Source organism: Staurois parvus, unplaced genomic scaffold (genome assembly GCF_062004578.1).
Source record: "Staurois parvus isolate SC_StPar_1 unplaced genomic scaffold, SC_StPar_1.0 ptg003064l, whole genome shotgun sequence".
Taxonomy (NCBI): Eukaryota; Metazoa; Chordata; class Amphibia; order Anura; family Ranidae; genus Staurois; species Staurois parvus.
In genome coordinates, this window is record NW_028320860.1 from 81,649 (window position 1) to 98,888 (window position 17,240).

General features: G+C 46.0%; 1 long non-coding RNA gene across 2 annotated transcripts in view; it reads right to left on the reverse strand.

The window, feature by feature from the left end:
• LOC149428647 (uncharacterized) overlaps positions 1-16,001 on the reverse strand; it is a 38,093-nt gene extending 22,092 nt beyond the window's left edge. The window contains exons 1-3 of one of the 2 annotated variants that reach the window (XR_016310701.1): positions 15,844-16,001; positions 10,913-11,035; positions 6,586-6,850 (exon numbers count right to left, since the gene is read on the reverse strand). This is a non-coding gene — a long non-coding RNA (uncharacterized LOC149428647). Of the gene's footprint in view, positions 1-6,585; positions 6,851-10,912; positions 11,036-15,843 lie in introns of those variants that run through there. The other variant, XR_016310702.1, reaches the window with a different exon arrangement.
• Between the last annotated feature and the right edge of the window lie 1,239 nt (positions 16,002-17,240).

Genomic DNA, 17,240 nt, shown 5'->3' on the forward strand with positions numbered 1-17,240 from the left:
ATAAGGGGGGATATGATCTCCATGTATAATACATAAGGGGGATATGATCACCATGTATAATACATAAGGGGGGATATGATCTCCATGTATTATACATAAGGGGGATATGATCTCCATGTATAATACATAAGGGGAATATGATCTCCATGTATAATACATAAGGGGGATATGATCACCATGTATAATACATAAGGGGGATATGATCACCATGTATAATACATAAGGGGGGATATGATCTCCATGTATTATACATAAGGGGGATATGATCTCCATGTATAATACATAAGGGGGATATGATCTCCATGTATAATACATAAGGGGGATATGATCACCATGTATAATACATAAGGGGTGATATGATCTCCATGTATAATACATAAGGGGGGATATGATCTCCATGTATAATACATAAGGGGTGATATGATCTCCATGTATAATACATAAGGGGGGATATGATCTCCATGTATTATACATAAGGGGGATATGATCTCCATGTATAATACATAAGGGGAATATGATCTCCATGTATAATACATAAGGGGGATATGATCACCATGTATAATACATAAGGGGGATATGATCACCATGTATAATACATAAGGGGGGATATGATCTCCATGTATTATACATAAGGGGGATATGATCTCCATATATAATACATAAGGGGGATATGATCTCCATGTATAATATATAAGGGGGATATGATCTCCATGTATAATACATAAGGGGGGGATATGATCTCCATGTATAATACATAAGGGGGGATATGATCTCCATGTATAATACATAAGGGGGGATATGATCTCCATGTATAATACATAAGGGGGATATAATCTCCATGTATAATACATAAGGGGGGATATGATCTCCATGTATAATACATAAAGGGGATGAGATCTCCATGTATAATGCATAAGGGGGGATATGATCTCCATGTATTATACATAAGGGGGGATATGATCTCCATGTATTATACATAAGGGGGGATATGATCTCCATGTATAATACATAAGGGGGGGGGATATGATCTCCATGTATAATACATAAGGGGGGATATGATCTCCATGTATAATACATAAGGGGGATATGATCTCCATGTATAATACATAAGGGGGGGACATGATCTCCATGTATAATACATAAGGGGGGATATGATCACCATGTATAATACATAAGGGGGGATATGATCTCCATGTATAATACATAAGGGGAGATATGATCTCCATGTATAATACATAAGGGGGATACGATCTCCATGTATAATACATAAGGGGGGATATGATCTCCATGTATAATACATAAGGGGGGATATGATCTCCATGTATAATACATAAGGAGGGATATGATCTCCATGTATAATACATAAGGGGGGATATGATCACCATGTATAATACATAAGGGGGATATGATCCCCATGTATAATACATAAGGGGGGATATGATCTCTATGTATAATACATAAGGGGGATATGATCTCCATGTATAATACATAAGGGGGGATATGATCTCTATGTATAATACATAAGGGGTGATATGATCTCCATGTATAATACATAAGGGGGGATATGATCTCCATGTATAATACATAAGGGGGGGATATGATCTCCATGTATAATACATAAGGGGAATATGATCTCCATGTATAATACATAAGGGGGATATGATCTCCATGTATAATACATAAGGGGGATATGATCTCCATGTATTATACATAAGGGGGGATATGATCTCCATGTATAATACATAAGGGGGATATGATCACCATGTATAATACATAAGGGGGGATATGATCTCCATGTATTATACATAAGGGGGATATGATCTCCATGTATAATACATAAGGGGAATATGATCTCCATGTATAATACATAAGGGGGATATGATCACCATGTATAATACATAAGGGGGATATGATCACCATGTATAATACATAAGGGGGGATATGATCTCCATGTATTATACATAAGGGGGATATGATCTCCATGTATAATACATAAGGGGGATATGATCTCCATGTATAATACATAAGGGGGATATGATCACCATGTATAATACATAAGGGGTGATATGATCTCCATGTATAATACATAAGGGGGGATATGATCTCCATGTATAATACATAAGGGGTGATATGATCTCCATGTATAATACATAAGGGGGGATATGATCTCCATGTATAATACATAAGGGGGGATATGATCTCCATGTATAATACATAAGGGGGGATATGATCTCCATGTATAATACATAAGGGGGATATGATCTCCATGTATAATACATAAGGGAGGATATGATCTCCATGTATAATACATAAGGGGGGATATGATCTCCATGTATAATACATAAGGGGGAATATAATCTCCATGTATAATACATAAGGGGGATATGATCTCCATGTATTATACATAAGGGGGGATATGATCTCCATGTATAATACATAAGGGGGATATGATCACCATGTATAATACATAAGGGGGGATATGATCTCCATGTATTATACATAAGGGGGGATATGATCACCATGTATAATACATAAGGAGGGATATGATCTCCATGTATAATACATAAGGGGGATATGATCACCATGTATAATACATAAGGGGGAATATGATCTCCATGTATAATACATAAGGGGGGATATGATCTCCATGTATTATACATAAGGGGGGATATGATCTCCATGTATAATACATAAGGGGGGATATGATCTCCATGTATTATACATAAGGGGGGATATGATCTCCATGTATAATACATAAGGGGGATATGATCACCATGTATAATACATAAGGGGGAATATGATCTCCATGTATAATACATAAGGGGGGATATGATCTCCATGTATTATACATAAGGGGGGATATGATCTCCATGTATAATACATAAGGGGGGATATGATCTCCATGTATTATACATAAGGGGGGATATGATCTCCATGTATAATACATAAGGGGGATATGATCACCATGTATAATACATAAGGGGGATATGATCTCCATGTATTATACATAAGGGGGGATATGATCTCCATGTATAATACATAAGGGGGATATGATCACCATGTATAATACATAAGGGGGAATATGATCTCCATGTATAATACATAAGGGGGGATATGATCTCCATGTATTATACATAAGGGGGGATATGATCTCCATGTATAATACATAAGGGGGGATATGATCTCCATGTATAATACATAAGGGGGAGATGATCTCCATGTATAATACATAAGGGGGGATATGATCTCCATGTATAATACATAAGGGGGGATATGATCTCCATGTATAATACATAAGGGGGGATATGATCTCTATGCATAATACATAAGGGGGGCAATGATCTCCATGTATAATACATAAGGGGGGATATGATCTCTATGTATAATTTATAAGGGGGGGGGTATGATCTCTATGTATAATACATAAGGGGGGATATGATCTCTATGTATAATACATAAGGGGGGATATGATCTCCATTTATAATACATAAGGGGGATATGATCTCCATGTATAATACATAAGGGGGCAATGATCTCCATGTATAATACATAAGGGGGGATGTGATCTCCATGTATAATACATAAGGGGGGATATGATCTCTATGTATAATACATAAGGGGGGATATGATCTCTATGTATAATACATAAGGGGGGGGTATGATCTCCATGTATAATACATAAGGGGGGATATGATCTCCATGTATAATACATAAGGGGGCAATGATCTCCATGTATAATACATAAGGGGGGATGTGATCTCCATGTATAATACATAAGGGGGGATATGATCTCCATATATAATACATAAGGGGGGGATATTATCTCCATGTATAATACATAAGGGGGATATGATCTCCATGTATAATACGTAAGGGGGATATGATCACCATGTATAATACATAAGGGGGATATGATCTCCATGTATAATACATAAGGGAGGATATGATCTCCATGTATAATACATAAGGGGGGATATAATCACCATGTATAATACATAAGGGGGATATGATCTCCATGTATAATACATAAGGGGGGGATATGATCTCCATGTATAATACATAAGGGGGATATGATCACCATGTATAATACATAAGGGGGATATGATCTCCATGTATAATACATAAGGGAGGATATGATCTTCATGTATAATACATAAGGGGGATATAATCACCATGTATAATACATAAGGGGGATATGATCTCCATGTATAATACATGTAGGTGGTCCATATAGTGAACTTGTTTTTCTCTTTAAGACCATCATAAAGGAGAAGGACGCACTTTTATTTCTGATTAATATTTTTAGTTGACCCCCTCGGGGGCAGGGGGGTTTTGGGAAGTTGATTCATGGAACATCTTTTTGCCACCTCGGGAATCAAGCTAGAATATTTTCCCCCTTTGGAGAAAATTGGTTTTTGTTTTAATGGGAACTTTATCTTCCTCTGGATCAACTGTGTATATAGGACTCTGTATATGGAGGTTTTTAAAGTTTTTTTGGGGGGGGTGAACTAGATGGACTAGTGGGGTGGTTTTCTCAATCTGAAAAACTATGTAACTACAGAAGCCTTTCTCAACCTGGGTACCCAGACATCCTGGGGTGCCTTAAGGTTTCTTCAGGGGTGCCTTGGCAAAATGTCCAAAAATTGCCCAAAACTTATATACAAGCCGACAGGTGGAACAAGCCTGTCTTTTAGATACACAAAGCCCCAGGTTTTCATTGTGCACCATTACAACCTTCTAGCCGCCGGCGTCCTGACAACCAATGACATCATCAGTTGATAAGGAGGATGTCAGCTGCCTGCACAGCATCCTAGTTTGCCCCTCCTCTGCCCCTCTCTGTCAGTGCTGGGGTTACATTAGCTCAGTGATGGAGAAAAACTGATGGAGGAGAGAAACATTGGAATACTAGTCAGTACCAGTGTGCAAAAGTGTATTTGTTTTGGATTAATAAATCCCCTCTAATGTTGGGTGTCCTCCATGTGTGGATGTTGCTGCGTTATATACAACTATTGGAATCGTTTTCCACATTCTAGAATGGGCGCCTCAGGACTGTCCATCATTTTAAAGGGTGTCTTGACTAAAAAAAAGATTGAGAAACACTGAACTACAGTATATCTCCCCTAGTCAGGGCGGCCCAGGACCGGTCTCTGAAGGGGTTGTGCTTTATGGTAACGATTGTTTCTGCAGCATATTACTTATTTATTGCCGTGTATTTCTCTTGTTGTTCACTTACGGCAACAAATCTTCACAAAGTCCGTTTACAAACTTCTAGATAGTTCAGAACAACACAAGTAAGCTAGAAATAATTGGAAACAATGATACAATTTTACATATTTCTACCCCAAATTTTATATTTTTTTCTATGCGTGTGTTCTAATCTGTGTTTTTTTTAAAATCACAGTCTCATTTTCATGACGTTCTTCCATCTGAAGTTCCTGGTTGATGCTGCCAGTCGGCTTTCTTCCTTGTTCTAAACTGACCACACGAAGTACAGAAGCTGATCTGTGTTAGGTGGTCAGTTTGCATCTTTGGCTGCCATTCAGAAGTACAAGACTCTGTGCAGACAGATAGCATGCCTGGATTGGGGAGTTTGTTCAGCCATCACACCCTCCCAATCACAGCCTGCCTCTGGCACACACACCCCTTCCAATCACAGCGTGCCTCCGGCACACACTCACTTCCAATCACAGCCTGCCTCCGGCACACACCCACTTCCAATCACAGCCTGCCTCCGGCACAAACCCCCTTCCAATCACAGCCTGCCTCCGGCACACACCCACTTCCAATCACAGCCTGCCTCCGGCACAAACCCCCTTCCAATCACAGCCTGCTTCTGGCACACACCCCCTTCCAATCACAGCCTGCCTCCGGCACAAACCCCCTTCCAATCACAGCCTGCCTCCGGCACACACCCTCTTCCAATCACAGCCTGCCTCTGGCACACACACCCTACCAATCACAGCCTGTCTCCGGCACACACCCCCTTCCAATCACAGCCTGCCTCTGGCACACATCTCCTTCCAATCACAGCCTGTCTCTGGTACACACCCCCTCCTAATCACAGCCTGCCTCTGGAACACACCCCCTTCCAATCACAGCCTGCTTCTGGTACACACCCCCTTCCAATCACATCCTGCCTCCAGCACACACACCCTCCTAATCACAGCCTGTCTCTGGCCCACATCCCCTTCCAATCACATCGTGCCTCCAGCACACACACCCTCCTAATCACAGCCTGTCTCTGGCCCACACCCCCTTCCAATCACATCGTGCCTCTGGCACACACCCCCTTCCAATCACATCGTGCCTCCGGCACACACCCACTTCCAATCACAGCCTGCCTCCGGCACAAACCCCCTTCCAATCACAGCCTGCCTCCGGCACACCCCCTCTCCCAATCACAGCCTGACTCTGGCACACCTTCTCCCAATCACAGCCTGCCTTTGGCACACACATTTTTTTCTTCTCATTTATAATGGACTTTATGCAGATTTTATGTAAACAATTAGAAGATCATTCGTGATTTACAAGATTGCAGATATCTGATAACATTATTGATTAGGACTCAACAGTCGGACTCTGACATATCACTGCACAGGATTTGTATTGTGAAGGTGCTGAGCAGATCATAGAACATTGATGGATATAGGATGAGATTTATATATCAGGCAGGAGATGGAATGAATGAACACAGCATTGGCCCGATGATCTCCTCCTCCATCCCATCACTCTTCTTCTGGATCTCCGGCTCAGGCATTACAGAGGTCCTCCAAGCAGCACAGCGTGGCGGGATTGACTTTCTGCATTAGCTGACAGTTGTTCTTCCTAGTGCACCCCCAGCCGTCCCTAACTGAAACACAACAGAATGTCATATAAAGAATCTTAGAGTCTAATAAAAGGAAATGATTCAATATCAGCGACAGAACGATTTGGTGAGTCAGGATTCAAAGTGGTTCTAAAGGCTCCAGATGTATTACCTTCATCCATTCTATGCAGGTAGGTAGAAAAACCTTCTGTGTGCTGCAGCCCCCCCCTTAAACACTTACCTGAACCCCCTTTTGATCCAGCGCTGTCCACAACAGCTTCAGATCTCCGTTTCATGCTGATGCCAATCGCAGCCGGTGAGCCAATCAGCCAAGCCTCGACTCTGTGTGTGAATGGAATGTGAATAGACGTGCGCTTGCCCGGGGCCCCCATAGCAAGCTTTTTGCCATGGGGGCACCAGACAGGAGGGAGTGGCCAGCAGCACTGCAGGGCGGACCTGAGAAGAGGAGCGTAATGGACCCTGGTCTCCTGCGACTGGGTATCTCTGTCAAGAAGCTGCTTCTCAGGCTCTGGAACATTAGACCAGTGATTCTGGCTGTTGTTACCCCAAGATCCAGACGACAGATTTGAAGTAAGCAGAAGGTAGAGTAGTTTATTTGAACACAGATACAAGATATATACACTCAGGGGACAGTCCCCCCTCCCTGCATAATGACACAGGGCAGGGCAATCCCGAGCAGGGCAATCCCCCCTCCCTGCAGGGAAATCTACATTTAGTAACAAGAGACACACAGGTATTCAGACTTCACACCAACAAACAGTCCCATCAGGAGGGAGGGCTGCTGGAGACACCCCCCACCAAGCCAATACACATAAACAGATACATCCCATAATAGTTTGCTCCCAAGCAAGATACACAATAGAACAATGGGATACAGCCCCATAACACCAAACAATCCACAACCCCACCTATCTCTTAGACATGTCTACACAATATTAGGACAGATCACCCTGTACCCCTAACAGGCACAGGGTGACTGACACATAGGAGGGATATGGGGAGCTGAGACAGGGGTCCCCCCACCTCTCCAAAGTGAGCTGGGTTCCATGGCTCCCCACCCAAAGTGACTCCCGTCACAAGGAGGATCCGGGCTGCTCTGTGCACAACCATTACACAGAGATGGTAACTATGAACAAGACATTAGTATCACTTTAGCGTACTATTTATCCCCTTGTCTTCCAAGGTATGTTTATAAACATCCTGGTATTCAAGGGGTTAAAGCGGTGGCTGTCAACTTGAAATTATAGAGGGTCTCAACTGTGCCCCCCAACACTTCCAGGGGGAGGAACAATAGCAGTGTTTTCACACATCAACACCCAAAATTTGGGACCTGCTGCATTTTTTGTATCACTCCCAGCAATGGTACAACAAAAACTTCTAACGATGGTGTCAGTGAACACAATATTAGCCTCCACTGGTGTCAGTACTATTATCCTGCTCACACTGGTGGTCACTGATCATAAAATGTAAACCCCTCCCCCCCAGTATTAGTGGTCAAAGGTAAACCCCCCCCCCCATGCAACTAATGAACTGTGCAGCTGCATCTATCAAGTCACTTCCAGGTTCACAGTTAATCAGCGCAGTGATATGTAACGTGTAGTGCAATCAATGTTTTTTTGCGTGTGCTCCTCAGGCATGTGCATTTATGTTCTAAATGTGTGTATGTGGGGGTTGGGGGGTTTCAAACATTTTTGGGGGTAGGATTTTAAGTGCTTTTTGTAGCTTTAATTGTTTACATTTTTTTTTCATCACATACAGGACAAAATGTCTCATCTGCCCTCCTGTGAAGCTAATAGAGTGCAGATTGTGTTCCTTTAGCATCAACCCCGACCAAACTGGCTGAGGAAAGTGACTCCAAGACCTGGAAGGAGGGGAGGACTGACCATTTGGAAACTCGGGCACTGTCCAAGGGCCCGGGGTCAGTAGGGGGCCCCATGAGATGTCCCTGGTACCTTTTTCATAGGCTTTTTTGAGTTTGGACAAGGACGCAGGGGCCCCATGATCCCCTATTGCCTGGGGGCCCCATGAGTTGTCAGTCCGCCCCTGGTAGAGGGCCCCATGAGATGCCCCTGATACCTTTTTCATAGGCTTTTTTGAGTTTGGGCAAGGACACAGGGGCCCCATGATCTCCTATTGCCCGGGGGCCCCATGAGTTGTCAGTCCACCCCTGCCTGGAGGTAACATTGTACACGTTGCTTCTGGGTCATTAGTAGGAAGAGGAGATAAGTGAAGGATGTTCTCTGATCTCCCTCCTCTCTACCTTTAGGAGCCCATCATGCTGGTTCTGGGTCCACAGATGGGTGCATGGAGCCTAGAAAACATCTCAGGGGCAGGAGTGGGGGAGGAACCGGCAGTCACAGGGGTGCGTGGAAGCAATCCAGCAGCTGCACAGCCACTGGGTCATTTCCATATGACTTCTGACAGTTGGCTTGTCAGATTTACACACAGCTGCAACTGCCAGGAGTGCGTGTAACCCCCCCCCCATCCCCCATCGCCACCAATTTACTACATACAGTATGTCAGTGACAGAAAAAAGAGATTAAGTAAAACCTGTTTTAATGACATACCTTATGTTAGACCTGGTGATGTCATCACTGGGTCTCTGTGCTTCTTTATGCAAATTGCTTTAATGGGCGGGTGTCAGTCTTTGAAGTGGGCATTCCTAGGCAGGCTGTATTTGCATAGTTAATTCCCCTAAGTGATACTGAGCATCTATGATAGAAAGAACTCAAATCCAATGAACAAGAGGGGCGTGGTCAGAGACAGTCAGGCTGGGGAAGAAAGCAGTAGATGATGTTGGACATCCTCCAGCCAAGAAATGAGGCGGGTTTTATGTGACTGGCTGCAGCTTCTAATGCACATTGTGAGAAGCTCCCAGTGTGCAGTGATATCAGAATAACCAGGGGAGGAGCCAGTACACCTGTGCAAGGCTGAAGGGGAGGAGCCAGTACACCTGTGCAAGACTGAAGGGGAGGAGCCAGTACACCTGTGCAAGACTGAAGGGGAGGAGCCAGTACACCTGTGCAAGACTGAAGGGGAGGAGCCGGTACACCTGTGCAAGACTGAAGGGGAGGAGCCAGTACACCTGTGCAAGACTGAAGGGGAGGAGCCTGAACAACTGTGCAAGACTGAAGGGGAGGAGCCGGTACACCTGTGCAAGACGGAAGGGGAGGAGCCGGTACACCTGTGCAAGACTGAAGGGGAGGAGCCTGAACAACTATGCAATACTGCAGGGGAGGAGCCAGTGCACCTGTGCAAGACTGAAGGGGAGGGGCCATACACCTGTGCAAGACTGAAGGGGAGGAGCCGATACACCTGTGCAAGACTGAAGGGGAGGAGCCAGTACACCTGTGCAAGACTTAAAGGGAGGAGCCGGTACACCTGTGCAAGACTGAAGGGGAGGAGCCAGTACACCTGTGCAAGACTGAAGGGGAGGAGCCTGAACAACTGTGCAAGACTGAAGGGGAGGAGCCGGTACACCTGTGCAAGACGGAAGGGGAGGAGCCGGTACACCTGTGCAAGACTGAAGGGGAGGAGCCTGAACAACTATGCAATAGTGCAGGGGAGGAGCCAGTGCACCTGTGCAAGACTGAAGGGGAGGGGCCATACACCTGTGCAAGACTGAAGAGGAAGAGCCTGAACAACTGTGCAAGACTGAAGGGGAGGAGCCGGTACACCTGTGCAAGACTGAAGGGGAGGAGCCAGTACACCTGTGCAAGACTTAAAGGGAGGAGCCGGTACACCTGTGCAAGACTGAAGGGGAGGGGCCCGTTCACCTGTGCAAGACTGAAGGGGAGGAGCCAGTACATCTGTGCAAGACTGAAGGGGTCACCTTTAAAAATAAAAATATTAGCTGGAGCAGGGGCGGACTGACCATTTGGAAACTCGGGCACTGCCCGAGGGCCCGGGGTCAGTAGGGGGCCCCATGAGATGCCCCTGGTACCTTTTTCATAGGCTTTTTTGAGTTTGGGCAAGGACACAGGGGCCCCATGATCCCCTATTGCCCGGGGGCCCCATGAGTTGTCAGTCCGCCCCTGGGCTGGAGTGAGACATAAGCACAGGTCTAAAAATGTAGAATATACTTACACACGAGAAAGCCTCCCGGTCCCCATCTGAAGCATTCGTCATCGTCTTTTGCACAGGGTCTCGCTAAAGATTCACATCCTCCTTTTATAGAACAGGTTCTCCACCAGCACTTCCGAGCCTCACCTAGAAGAACATAGAGATCAGCAGGACACAGACAGGGAGCCTCCAACCTCTTCTACTGGGCTGACAACACGCTGCCTCCCACCCACTGAAATCCCAAGCCGTGTTGTCAGCCCTGCCCAGGACTATAGAACACCTCCACCTAAAGTTATAGGGAGGAGTAAAGTAGGAGGAGTTCTGCAGCCTAGAGGGAGAGAACTTGACAGGTGTGACAACACTGTTTCTGGTTTTGGCTCACAGGAAGTTCGAAGCTCAGTGGATTTCTGGCAGGACCAACAAGTGTATTTCTGTACTTTTGGCATTGTTAAAGAAACACGGGGGCTATATCTAGAAAATGTATGCTGAACTAATGTGACCCCCATCCACACAGCTCCACTGAGACTTTTCGTATTTTGTGTTGTATAATTATCACGTATGATCACAAGCGCCATTTAGTGCCCAAAATTCTCTATTTTTCCCCGGATTAAGGTATTTAAGAACAAATACCACAATATGGCCACTAGTTGGTGCTTAAAATCATACAAGATAATTATAATTTATTTCAGGTACTTATATAGCGCCATCAATTTACACAGCGCTTTACATATATAGTGTACATTCACATTAGTCCCCGCCCCCGAGGAGCGTACAATCTAAGGTCCCTAACTCACATTCATACATACACATACTAGGGACAATTTACACAGGAGCTAATTAACCATGTCTTTGGAGTGTGGAAGGAAACTGAAATACCCGGAGGAAACACACGCAGGCACAAGGAGAACATGCAAACTCCAAGCAGGTGGCTCCGTAGTTGGGAATTGAACCACTGACACCCTAGTATTGCCAGGTGGAAGTGCTAACCATTTTGACACTGTGCTGCCCATTTTATAACACAGAATATATCAAGTTTCATTGCAGCGGTGAGGGTGTGTGTTAAAATGCATTGGAGTCCCATTGCATGGGAAAGGCCCCCCACAGTAATCTCTTTTCCCCCACTGACTGACTGAACCAAATCCTCCTCCGTTGGGGTCTCACACGCTCCCCCTCTAAGACACTGCAGCTTGCAGTGGGAGGCCATTCAGTAACAGACGTGTCAATCTAGAAAGCGGAGGGCGGGACTATGTGTTGCCAGGTGATGATTGACAAGCTACAGGCTCATGAGTCAGCAGTGACAATTCTGATAATCGCACCCCCTGCAAAATCTTCTCCTCCCCCTGTAGTTCAAGAAAGCACAGCCTATGGAAGAGTGACAACTCTGCTCTGAGGTGGAAACAAAATTTGTGTTCTTTGTGGGGAAGGAGGTCCCGATTCGTCTATATAGATCTTTATATCACTAGAGGAGTCACCGGCAGGAGGAAGGAGGTCCTGATTCCTCTATATAGATCCTATCACTAGAGGGGTCACCGGCAGGAGGAAGGAGGTCCTGATTCCTCTATATAGATCCTATCACTAGAGGGGTCACCGGCTGGAGGAAGGGGGTCCCGATTCGTCTATATAGATCTTTATATCACTAGAGGAGTCACCGGCAGGAGGAAGGAGGTCCTGATTCCTCTATATAGATCCTATCACTAGAGGGGTCACCGGCAGGAGGAAGGAGGTCCTGATTCCTCTATATAGATCCTATCACTAGAGGGGTCACCGGCAGGAGGAAGGAGGTCCTGATTCCTCTATATAGATCCTATCACTAGAGGGGTCACCGGCAGGAGGAAGGAGGTCCCGATTCCTCTATATAGATCCTATCACTAGAGGGGTCACCGGCAGGAGGAAGGAGGTCCTGATTCCTCTATATAGATCTATCACTAGAGGGGTCACCGGCAGGAGGAAGGAGGTCCTGATTCCTCTATATAGATCTCTATATCACTAGAGGGGTCACCGGCAGGAGGAAGGAGGTCCTGATTCCTCTATATAGATCCTATCACTAGAAGGGTCACCGGCAGGAGGAAGGAGGTCCTGATTCCTCTATATAGATCCTATCACTAGAGGGGTCACCGGCAGGAGGAAGGAGGTCCTGATTCCTCTATATAGATCTGTATATCACTATAGGAGTCACCGGCAGGAGGAAGGAGGTCCTGATTCCTCTATATAGATCCTATAACTAGAGGGGTCACCAGCAGGAGGAAGGAGGTCCCGATTCGTCTATATAGATCTATCACCAGAGGGGTCACCGGCAGGAGGAAGGAGGTCCTGATTCCTCTATATAGATCTCTATATCACTAGAGGGGTCACCGGCAGGAGGAAGGAGGTCCTGATTCCTCTATATAGATCCTATCACTAGAGGGGTCACCGGCAGGAGGAAGGAGGTCCTGATTCCTCTATATAGATCCTATCACTAGATGGGTCACCGGCAGGAGGAAGGAGGTCCTGATTCCTCTATATAGATCTGTATATCACTAGAGGGGTCACCGGCAGGAGGAAGGAGGTCCCGATTCCTCTATATAGATCCTATCACTAGAGAGGTCACCAGCAGGAGGAAAGAGGTCCCGATTCATCTATATAGATCTATCACTAGAGGGGTCACCGGCAGGAGGAAGGAGGTCCTGATTCCTCTATATAGATCCTATCACTAGAGGGGTCACCAGCAGGAGGAAGGAGGTCCTGATTCCTCTATATAGATCTTTATATCACTAGAGGGGTCACCAGATTATAATTTATCATGCGGGATTATCATGTCTATATATACAGTTATTGGTGACATATATGGGGGTGATGATTATAGCGGGCTCAGGGGGTCTTACTATGTGGGAGAATTTGGTAATGAGACAAAGCCCGGCTTCATGACCTGCACTGTGTTTGATTTTTTCTTGTATAGAAATCTTGTATCTTATAAAATGAAGTAGCAAAGATTATATATTTGTAGCTGTTTGTTGTTCATTCAATGATTGCACACCAGCAATATATCCTTCTCTGTTCTTACTTTATACATTGTTTCTTTAAAACTGCAACATCATTTTTTAAATTGAAGTCAGAATCATTGAAACATTTTCATTTATTCCCGACAGATGTTTCAATACAAAGTAACAAATATTCAGAACAAAATCTAAGGATGCAGAAGGTGACTCTCTATAAGAATACATACATATATTGCCAAAAGTATTGGCCCCGGCCTTTCCACACACATGACCTTTAATGGCCCCCCAGTCTTAGTCCGTAGGGTTCAATATTGAGTTGGCCCCGCCCTTGCCACACACATGACCTTAAATGGTCTCCCAGTCTTAGTCCGTAGGGTTCAATATTGAGTTGGCCCCGCCCTTTCCACACACATGACCTTTAATGGTCTCCCAGTCTTAGTCCGTAGGGTTCAATATTGAGTTGGCCCCGACCTTTCCACACACATGACCTTTCATGGGCCCCCCAGTCTTAGTCCGTAGGGTTCAATATTGAGTTGGCCCCACCCTTTGCAGCTATAACAGCTTCAACTCTTCTGGGAAGGCCGTCCACAAGGTTTAGGAGGGTGTCTATGGGAAGGTTGGACCATTCTTCCAGAAGCACATTTGTCAGGTCAGGCACTGATGTCGGGGGAGGAGGCCTGGCTCGCAGTCTCCGCTCTAATTCATCCCAAAGGTGTTCTATGGGGTTGAGGTCAGGACTCTGTGCAGGACAGTCAAGTTCCTCCACCCCAAACTGGCTCCTCCATGTCTTTATGGACCTTGCTTTGTGCACTGGTGGGGAGTCACATTGGAACAGGAAGGGGACATCCCCAAACTCTTCCCACAAAGTTGGGAGCATGAAATTGTCCAATATGTCACCTTAAGAGCTCCCTTCACTGGAACTAGGAGGCCAAGCCCACCACTAAAAAAACAACCCCACACCATAATCTCCCTTCTATCAAACTTTACACTTGGCACAATCAGGGGAGTAACTGACAACTCATGGGGCCCCCGGGCAATAGGGGATCATGGGGCCCCAGTGTCCTTGCCCAAACTCAAGAAATCCTTTGACGCCGTACCCTCAGGCAGTACCCGAGTTTCCAAATGGTCAGTCCGCCCCTGGGCACAATGCAGTCAGGCAATTAACGTTCTACTGGCAACCACCAAAACCCAGACACGTCCATCGGATTGCCAGACAGGGAAGCGTGATTGGAGACGTGTTCTCTGGAGTGACCAATCACGCTCTAGAGTCCAGTGGCGGCGTGCTTTACACCACGGCATCCGACGCTTTGCATTGCACTTGGTGATGGAAGGCTTGGATGCAGCTGCTCGGCCTTGGAAACCCCTTCCATGGAGCTCTCTACGCACTGTTGTTGGGCTCATCTGAAGGCCACACCAAGTTTGGAGGTCTTTAGCTATTGACTCTGCAGACAGTTGGTGACTTCTGCGCACTGTGTGCTTCAGCATGCGCTGACCCCGCCCTGTCATGTGACGTGGCCTACCACTTGATGGCTGAGTGGCTGTTGTTCCCAGTTGCTTCCACTTTGTTATAATCCCACTAACAGTTCAGCGTAGAATATTTAGTAGCCAGGAAATGTCACGGATGGACTTATTGCCCAGGTGGCCACCTATCACGGGACCACGCTTGGAGTCACTGAGCTCCTGAGAGCGACCCATTCTTTCACCAATGTTTGTAAAAGCCGTCTGCATGCCTAGGGGCTTGATTGTATACACCTGTGTCCATGGAGGGGATTGGAACACCTGAATCACATGATATGGAGGGGATTGGAACACCTGAATCACATGATATGGAGGGGATTGGAACACCTGAATCAGATGACGTGGAGGTCTGGCCCAATATTTTTGGCAATCTTATGTATTTCTCCATAGACAATACATTGTTATAAAATGGGCTCCCGGCTAGAAAGACAAACAGTATAAGAAGGAAATGTTTTTACTTACCGGAGATGAAGATGACCCCCAAGATGAGGATAGTAATCGCTGATTTCATTATGATGTTCTGCAGGATTTTCTATGAACTGTGTAGGGGCCCCGGGGCCCAATACTTTATAAGACAGGGAAAGGAGCTACGTCACTGCTGGTCACATGTCAGATCTCATCTCCCACATGACTCCGGCTGCCAATATTTGATCAGTATTGCTAAACAGGATCTGTCCCCATCCTGAGACAGAACAATGATCCCTCAGTAATCAGGGAAGATGGAGAGAGGTACCGGGCTGTATACCAGGAGAAACATTCCGTATTCTGGAACATTGCCGTGTATTATATATACAAGATAAACAAACTTTTATATATGCGGAATAAAGTCTGAATGTTCCAGAATGATCAATTGCAATGTACAACAGAGGGGTGGAAAGGGTATGACAGTGATCGGTATGTACAGGAGAGGAGTGTGGGGGGGTGTGACAGTGATCGGTATGTACAGGAGAGGAGTGTGGGGGGTATGACAGTGATCGGTATGTACAGGAGAGGAGTGTGGGGGGGTGTGACAGTGATCGGTATGTACAGGAGAGGAGCGTGGAGGTATGACAGTGATCGGTATGTACAGGAGAGAAGTGTGGAGGTATGACAGTGATCGGTATGTACAGGAGAGGAGTGTGGAGGTGTGACAGTGATCGGTATGTACAGGAGAGGAGTGTGGAGGTATGACTGTGATCGGTATGTACAGGAGAGGAGCGTGGAGGTATGACAGTGATTGGTATGTACAGGAGAGGAGTGTGGGGGGTGTGACAGTGATCGGTATGTACAGGAGAGGAGTGTGGGGGGTGTGACAGTGATTGGTATGTACAGGAGAGGAGTGTGGGGGGTGTGACAGTGATCGGTATTTACAGGAGAGGAGTGTGGAGGTATGACAGTGATCGGTATTTACAGGAGAGGAGTGTGGAGGTTTGACAGTGATCGGTATGTACAGGAGAGGAGTGTGGAGGGTATGATAGTGATCGGTATGTACAGGAGAGGAGTGTGTTGAGGGGGTCTGTTCTGGGGGTGTAGGTGTGTGTTGAGGGGGTCTGTTCTGGGGGAGTCGGTGTGTGTTGAGGGGGTCTGTTCTGGGGCAGTTGGTCTGCATTGAAGGGGTCCATTCTGGGGGAGTCGGTGTGTGTTGAGGGGGTCTGTTCTGGGGCAGTTGGTCTGCATTGAAGGGGTCTGTTCTGTGGGATTTGGTGTGTGTTGAGGGGGTCTGTTCTGGGGGAGTGGGTGTGTGTTGAGGGGTCTGTTCTGGGGGAGTGGGTGTGTGTTGAGGGGGTCTGTTCTGGGGCAGTTGCTCTGCATTGAAGGGGTCTATTCTGGGGGAGTCGGTGTGTGTTGAGTGGGTCTGTTCTGTGGGAGTCGGTGTGTGT